Below are 8,954 nucleotides of genomic sequence, written 5' to 3'. Positions count from 1 at the left end.
GTTGACTAAGCTGCTTCGAGCCTTGGGCCATCCTGTGAGCTGCCCATGGCCAGCTCAGCAGTTAGCTGCTGGCTGGGACCCATCAGTTATGAGAAACAACTTGGAGTCACAGGAGGTGACGTGGTCTGGGTGTGAGATGAGGTGGCATCCTCTGGCTGGGGAAGGTTTTGTCATATGAAAGCAGTGTGCATGGAGCAGGGAGTGTGGGCTTGCTCGGGCTGAGAGACAGCCACAGCAACGCAGAGGCCGCCTGCCCCGAACAGCACCCAAGCCGGCCCCTTGCTTCACTGCCCCTGGCCCCTCGCCGCTGTGTGGCTCCCTGTCTCCTCCTCCTCTTCCTCCCCTCTCTCCACCTCCTCCCAGGGCACAGCTCCAGTTTCCCCGGCTTGCAGGCTGCACAGTCCACGCCCTAAGTGGCTTCCAGCACCTGCTATGAAGTTAGGGCTGTTTGAGAATGCTCGTCTCTCAGCAGTCTCCTCCCGGTGTCTGGTGGGCACTTGGAATGGCCTGGCCTAGGCTGACGATGTAAAGAGAACCAACGAGGGTTACCTTCTCCCACTGTCGCTAGGCCCTGGCACGTGTGGCAGCTAGGCTGGTAAAGGGGACGCTTGCTGATTAGGTTCAGCGCTGGCTGAGAGAGGAGGCAGCCCGGTGAGCAGTGACAAGGGCGTTCAGTTCTGGTACCGACGTTACCCTGTTGCAAGCCCCTCTGCTCAGTGCAGGACCCAAAACCTCTGAGCCACCTCCACCTTGTGTCCTTTTGATGGCCTTTTCCGGCTGCACCTGCACCCCTGCGGTACCACGGCATGATGCTGCAGCCACAGCTTCTCCGGTGGCCTGGTGGAAGGGCCTTCATGTGGACCAACCCCGGGGCTGCGCTGGCTGCTCTGTCAGCCTCAGCCGCACCCCTGCACGCCTGGCCCACGATGAGCCCAAGAGCGCGCCGAGGTGCAGTGCTGGACGTGGCTGCTGCAGCCCTCGCAGTCACTCGGAGCTCCCTTCCTGAGTGGCAGCAATGGCCTGACCCCCTCCTCCCTTCTCGGATTCTATTTTTGAAGCCCCCATCTTGCCCTGGGAGGAATTTAATTGCTTTCCACTGTACCACTTTACTAAGGCTTCAGGCATCAAGGACTTTGAAGATTAAAGTGTGGAGAAAGATTAATTATTAAGGAAATGCATTTGAACTTGAGATAGACTGAACCCAGATTAAAAACCAGGTGGTCCAAATTGTCAAATGCCACTGGTGGGCTCTTCCAGGTGGACAAAGAGGAGGGGAGTCTGACACCCACATCCTGCGGCGCTGACGGCTACGCTCCATGCGCCTGAGTCTCACTTGGTTTGGAAGGGTTCTGATAATGGCTGTATCACTCCATCCGCCACACAAAGATGCAAGGCACAGAGAGGTGGAGTGCCTGTCCCCGGGTCACACAGCATCAAAAGACTTCAACAGGGAATCAAACACCAAGTCTTTATGGCTCTTTTTAGAAAAAGATTCATTTTTTCCCCCTATCTGAATGCAGAGCTAGAGAGAGAGAGAGAGAGAGAGAGAGAGAGAGATCTTCCATCTACTGATTCATTCCCCAAATGGCTCAATGGCCTGAGGTTTTGGGCCAGGCCAAATTGGGAGTGCCATCTAGGTCTTCCACATTGGGCCATATTCTCCTGCCTTCCCGAGCGCATTCGCCGGGAGCTGGATCAGAAGTGAGCAGCCGGGACTTGAACCTGTACCCATGTGGGCTGCTGGAGTTATAGGTGGTGACTTAACCTCTGTGCCACAGCACTAACCTTCTCCCTCCTTTTAAGATTTATTTATTTATTTGAGAGTCAGAGTTGGAGAGAGCAAGAAAGAATGGCTAGGACTGAGCCACACCGAAGCCAGGAGCCCAAAATTCCACCTGCTTGACAACACCCCAAGTATCAGGACATCGGCCCTTTTCGCAGGGAGCTGGATCAGAAATGCAGTGACCAGCAATGAGCTAGCACCCCCAGGAGTTGCTGGCACTGCAGGTGGCAGTTGAAGCCACCGTGCCGCAGCACCACCCCGCCTCCGCATGGGTTTAAGTCTGCTGTTTGTTCCTTGGCACCTGTTGAGAGAACGGTGGAAGGCTTCCTGTGAACAGCACCTGAGGATGCTTCTGTGTGGCTCCGGCTGTTAGTCTGTGCTGCATTGGTCTGTGGCTGAGAAACAACCATTTGCGGGTGTAGTCAGACAGAAAAATGTGCCTCCTGCTGTCAGCAGGAACACTCAGGGTGTCAGGAAGTACACGTGAGACTCAGTGCTGGCTCCGGGCAGGCCAGGGGCTGTGGGACCGGCAGCAGCGGATAGCACAGGCCTACAACGAGACAACCGAGCTGGCCCCTCCATTTCACTCTGCTCTTGGTGCACAGGAGCAAGCTCCATTTCCTCGGCGCTCCATGTCCTCAAGCCTGACTGTTTCCACAGCTCGGTGTTATTAACTGCTTGGGCTTGATGGGAATTTCTGATGGGATCTGGGCTTAATGGGGTAGAAGCTGCAATTGTGGTTAAGCACTGAGTAATTGCACAGCCCCGTGGGAGACTGCACAGCCTCCTCCTGGCAGGCCGGCCCAGGCAGGCAGCCGCTGCATCCTCCAGCTTGGGGTCTCCTCCTCACTCATGCCTGGGACAGCCTGCGACCACCAACCACCGGGCCTCCGTTGAGTGGGGATGGCTTGCCTGTGCCTCCCAGGTTCGTGGCTGGTGATCCATGAATATTCACCGCTGTCTGCCTGGGGCCTTGGAACATGAGCTGGTAGGGCCCATGGTATGGTACGTGTCCAAAGGCAGGGAAAATACACCTGCCACCCCTCACTCAGCCCTTGTGTTTGGCTGATGCGAAGCGTCCGTGCATGCTGGGGTGACCCCGCTGCCTTTACAGGGTCAGCTGACTCACTCATGAGTCCGTCCAGAGACTCCCGCCAAGACATGCCCTGGTGATGCCTGAAGTGATGTCTGGGCAGCCCCTGGGCCAGGCAAGGTGACCAGGAAAGGACCACCTGCATGCTAGGGAATGCCACACAGGTGTGGGAAATCTCAGGGGAGACGCTGCAGCTGCACTAGACAGCCACACGTCCTCTCCTTGTCAGCATTCCCTGTACTATTTGCATTATTTCTGGTGTTGTCAGGAATGGAAGAGACTGGCTTGCAGGAGAGAGTGCCTGAGCTGACAGGGCTGTCTTGTGGAAGGGCCTCAGGCATGTGGGTTTGGACATCCCCAGGAGCCCTGAGAAACCCCTGCAGGTGCCCAGGAGGCCTGGGGCCATGGGCAGGAGGTGCAGGGGGCTGGCAGGGCGCCACAGGCAGGGGGCGCAGGGGGCTGGCAGGGCGCCAGCCCCACAGTTTGAAGACAAGCAGCTTAAGCCTTTCCCTCTTGTGTGCTCTGCTCCCGTTTTGCATCTGGCAGTTTATTAATGCAGCGGACCAGATGCTGCAGGGATTATATCACGTCCTGCAGCCCGTGGCTTTAATCTGCTTCCTGATGCGGCAGGCCTAGGCAAGCCCGCAGCTCTGTCGCCACAGCTCTGTTCTGCAGCCGCATCATTAGGGGGTATCGGCTTCCTTGCAGCTTGGTGTGACCAGGTGACTAAGTCCTGGCCAATGGGATCTACTTGGCCGCGAGGCAGGTTCCCCATTGCTCTGTCTTGTCCTCTGCAGCTGTCACCTCTGGTCCCGAGGTCAAGGTTAGTTGTTAGAGATGGAGGAGTGAAGAGAATGACCTAGACTACTGCCTGGGTTAAGTCGTCGGTGCTTGGGTCAGTGTCACCTGCAGGCAGACCCAGTCCTGTGAGCCAGGCGATGCCAGTGACCAGCTCTCACTGGCTGCCTCCACGAACTCGTGACCCCCTAGAACAAGCCTGTCAGTGCAGCTCTTACCCAGGGATGGAGTGTGGCCCTTCCCCCTGAGGAATTTTGGGCGAAGTGTGAAGCTGCGTTCGACTGTCCTGACTCTGGGGGCAGCGAGCTGCTGACAGGAGGGCAGAAGCCAAGGACACAGCTGTTGACATTTGCCACACACGGGCATAGCAGGTGTAGCCCCCACAGTGTGGCATTGACCCATCAGGGTGGGCCTGGCCTCTGGCGTCCCAGTGACCCCTGCCGTCCGGGGTGGAGAGTTGGCGGGCAGTCAGGGATGGCAGAGGCTGGGAGGAGCAACTTGGGCACCCGGTGGGAGAGGCTGTTTGCCGATTGGTGCAGAGGGATGAGAGAGTCTGAAACGCTAGTAGAAAATGAGAGTTCAAGGTGCCCCTTTTTGTGCAGAGGTGAGCGTGTGATGCACGTTCTGGAAGCCTCCTACATCCAACTGGTGCAGCCTGCGTGGCTGACCTGGATGCCCCACGGAGTGCAGATGTGGGAGGTCCCCAGGGCACTGTGGGAACCGGCCCTGCCTGGAAGAGGTGGTCTCCTCTAACTTTGACTCATCCGACTCGTTTTGGGGCCAAGGAAGTGCAAACATGGCCCTGGGGAAGAAAGGAGGTGCCTCGTGAGGCCTGTGCTGCCGGTGGGTGGCGGGTCACCGTTGGCCCCAAACCTGCAGAATGGGGAAACTGAGGTAGCCCTCCCAGGATTCTGCACTGGGAGTGTGTTGACATGAGCGCCCTTTCAGAAGGCAGGTGCTTGAAGTCACTGCAGATTTGCACAGAGGAGGGCTTGCATGTGCAGGCAAAAGGAGACAGCAGGTAGGGTGGGGCAGGTACCCTAGGGCTGCCCGGTGGCTTCAGCACCAGGGCACATGCGGCCAGTGGACTTGCACCTTCCTCACCTTGGCACCAGCCTCTGGCCCTGCCACCCTCCCCCCAGTTGGACAGGTTTGAGCCCCCCGGGTGGCAGAGGCGCTGCTGGCCTGTGATCTCAGGGGGGACTCAGCTGGTCCTCAGCCAGCAGCACACATGTCCTCCCTCCCTCCCTCTGCCGCTGCTTTAATTACACTAAATCCTCATCAAATGCCACTGCAGAGAGCAAATTTAAACAAAAGAACAAGCAAGAACTTGGCACAGGCTGGGGGCCTTGGCTGGACCATTTGCAATGTGGGGGTGTGACCCTGTTTGGACCATCAGCTCTCACCGGGCTGTCGGGAAGTGTCCCCCGAGACCACTAGAGATGAGTGATGAGGCTCACGGAAATAAGGCTGGTGGAGGTTTAATTTGCTCGGCGCTCACAGACCCTGGATTTTATGGGCCGTTTCACTGTACATTTCCCTTCTTCAGCCATTCCCCCAGCAAAATGGTGCCCTGGGAGACTGGCTAACAGACGTGTGGCCATCGCCCGGCGTCCCACGGAACCACACGGAGACAGGGGAGGGGTGACCCGGTGCTTGTGGGGCTGCTTTGTGATTCAGTGTTCGTCATTATTGCTAATAGTGACTTGCCAAGCACTTCTGCTGGTCTAGGGGGGTGGGGGCGGCCCTGGTGGGCTCAGCGAAGTCGGACCACAACTGCCATCAAAGGGGGCACGGAGTCCGGGAGTGCGGGCTGGGCTGTGGCCACCCAGAGGCACTTCCTTTGGGAGAATTTGTGGGTCCCGATCTGGGAGTTATCTTCAACAAGGACATGTTAGCAGGCCGTCAAGGAGTTAACCACTCCCAATGACTGATCTGGGAGGCAGAGAAGACTCTCCCATCCAGTGCTTCAACTCCCCGCCCCCAGTGCCCGCAACAATCGGCTCAAAGACAAAGTCAGGTGCCAGGAGCCGGGAACTCCATCACCAAAACTCCAGCCACTGGAGCCATCGCCGCTCCGCCCAGGGCCTGCATTAACAGTGACCCGGAGTCAGCAACAGAGCCGGGCATTGGTAGGGCCTCGGGCAGCCTGACCACGAGGCCAGCGACTGTGAGTTGTATACTCCCGATGTGCGCCTGTTGGTCCTACCTCAACTAACTCGTTTGTCGCAAAGGCCATGCTGCACCTGGCGGGCACCTGGCGGGCATCACAGTGAGTGCCTGGTCCCATCCTCTGTCTTACTCATGCCAGCCTCTCCCACCTCCCAGGCCTGCTTCCCATCTTTACTACCCAGGAGCTTCTCTGGGCCCAATCAAGCAACCCCTCAGAGGAGCCTGTGTGGCCAGGTGCTGCTGGGGTGGTGGGCTGGAGGGGGTGGTCCTGCAGGGTTCTCCTGTGCTCGGCAGTGACACACAACGGGATGGGGTCCCAGAGCCTCCCGGGACTTTTGATGGAGACAACCTTCCATGTGGGATCTATGCAGTGTCCTGATCAGACATGGGGCTGGGTAGGAGCCCAGGGCCAGGGAAGCCCGCCTTGCCTGTGAGAGAAAACGGGGAAGGGTGGAAGAGGAGGAAGGCAGGACAGGCCTGTCAGGTCGGGAGGGCCTTGGGAGCTGCCTGGCGCGGCCTAGGTTCCAGGTGCAGCTGCCGGGAGTCCAGGCCGGAGCACGAGGTCTCTGCCTCTGATGGCTCATCTGTAGAAGGGGAGTAACAGGGAGTCCTAGTGCTGGTGCTGGAGAGGAGGAGCAGTGCTACCCAGGCCAGCAGGGGTGGGGGGAGGAGCCCATTGCTCAGGAGGGGCAGGGAGAGGCCCCCCAGAGCAGAAGGGTGATGCTCGGAGCCTGCTGGTCCCAGGCACTGGAGGTGCCCCTGGGGACGCCAAGTGGGCCTTGACGGAAGGGTGACAGAGGCCTGCTGGGGCTGCGTGCCGCTCCACGGCGGGCTGGGGCCAGGCCAGCAGTGCGTGTTGGGGTGGCGGCTGGGACTTGCTGGCGGTGACGCGGGAGGAGGCCCAGGACCCTGCTATAGGAGTGCAGCGGCTGGCCCCTGGCATTGATGGCGCGAGAAGGATGACCTGGAATTCTCCCAGGGTCAGGCTGGATCCTTGTAAAGCATGGAAAGGGAGCCCTGAGCAGGAGACGCTGGGGGCTCCAGTTGTGAGGGTGCATTTGAGGGGTCACAGGCCGCTCTGCTGGGACGAGTGAGCAAGATGGGGCAGTACCGGAAGGAGAACAGCATCAACAGGTGCTTGGAGGGTTGGTGGGGGCAGGATCTGCTCTCAGAGCAGCCGGTGGCTCTGGATCACGGCAGCATGCGGAATTAAGTGAGGCAAGCAGGGCATGGGAGAGGTGAGCCAGTGAGCTGGACCTTGGCCAGGACATGAGGGACGCTGGGAGCCCTGGGATCTGCCCCCCAACCTGTGAGCCACAGATGCTCGGGCGGATTTGCAGCTGGGTGAGGAGGGTGACGGGGCAGGGCCCTTTTTGGCACAGGGGGTCCCTTTCATGGGGAGGAGGGGTTAATGCTAACGCTTTGAACTGGGATTACCAAGTCCTTGTGACAAAGCGGCTGAGGCAGCAGCTGTGCGTGGGAAGCTGGCCCCGGGAAGGGAGCTCATTAACTGTGGATATTTGCTGATGAGGATAGGCAGTGGTGGCAACTGGTGCAGAGGACAGCAGGTGCAAAGAGTGCGTTAACTCCATCACTTGGCGAGTCTTTGTCCCAACACCGTGGGGCAGCCAGACCTCTCCCAAGAGCCAGGAAGTGCTTTGCAGCAGCAGTGTGTAACCAGTTCTGTCCGGAAGCTGCATCTCGGGAATTTCACTTCCCCTGCTCGCACCCGCCTTCTGACCTCCATGCACCCATTTGTTCTGCTGGCTCGTCCTCTTGTCTTCCTCCACCGTCCCTTTATCTATCGGTATTCTCTCCCATCTACCACCCATCCCCCAGTCCACGTATCCAGCCAGCCATCCCTCCATTACTCCCACCCATCCATCCATCATCCCACCCTTTCATTCTCCAGTCACCGTTCTGTGCAATCACCCTTCCTTCTGCGCTCCCCTCCTCCCCTCCACCCACACCCACATATCCTTTCATTCATCGTCGTCCTTGCATCCACACCCACACTTCCCATCACCATCCGTGTAATCCCCCACGATTCTCTCTAGCTTTCCAGCAATCATTCCACCCACTCAGCTTCTCATTCGTTCTTCCTCCTAATTCATTCATTCCACCTGTTTACACTTTTCTTCTGTCTCTCAGGTTCCATCCTTCATCAACGCATGCTTGCCTCTGGCCTTCCATTTCTACTCCCTTCCCTCCATGCATCTTTCTGCCCACCCATCATCTTATCCTGGCACCCACCCATCCAGCTACTGTTGGACTGTGTGCTAGATCCCATGTCAGCTCCAGCTGCCGGGGAGTCAGCAGGATTCACGGTGGGCGAGTGTCCACTCTCAGGCCACTGGCCTTCAGCAGAAGACAGGGAACAGTCAGGGTCAACAGCCAGATCCCAGCATGCTGCGTTTACAGAGGGCACTGGGGTAGGACATTGCGAGTGGCCGGGTGGGAGCTCGAGCTCAGGGTGCTGCAGGGCCTCTCCGAGGAGGCAATGTTTTGGCAGAGGCCTGCGTCATGAGACGAGAGACACCCGTGCATGTGTGAGGAGGTGCCAAGTAGAGCAGCCCCTTCATCCAGCATGAGACAGCCCCCAACTCAGGAAGGAGTTTGTTGTCTTTGAAAACCTGTAAGGCCATTGTGGCTGGGACAGGGGCCAGCGTGGAGGAGGAGGCTGGGATCCATCCTGCAGGCACATCGGCCGCCTTCCCGGAAAAAGCCATCCCTCTGGCTTCCCTCCCTTTCCAGGGTGTCCCCTGGCTGCAAGAGCTGCCCCAGATCCTCAGTTCCCACCTGAGCACCAGTTGCCCTGCCCCCTGGCTTCACCTGCTGGGGGCTCTGAGCTCTGAGAAGCCACTCCAGCCCCTGTACCAGATGCCCCTGCTGGACGTGGGATGCTTGTAAGCAAAGTCACCCAGAGAGAAACGGGGACACCCGGGGGAGCCAAGGAGGGAAGGCACCGTGACGCCCCAGAGACGAGCCTCACGGGTGTCTTCCTTCACTCTTTTATTCTCCCACCTGCTGCAAAGTGCTCTTGCCTAACCTGGGATGGAGATGGCGTGCGGATGGGGCATCCTGTTCCCCTGGGCCTGTGTAAGGCTC

This window comes from Ochotona curzoniae, unplaced genomic scaffold (assembly GCF_017591425.1).
Source record: "Ochotona curzoniae isolate NIBS_2020 unplaced genomic scaffold, NIBS_Ocur_1.0 contig_3622, whole genome shotgun sequence".
Taxonomy (NCBI): Eukaryota; Metazoa; Chordata; class Mammalia; order Lagomorpha; family Ochotonidae; genus Ochotona; species Ochotona curzoniae.
Note: the sequence above shows the minus strand (reverse complement) of the source record.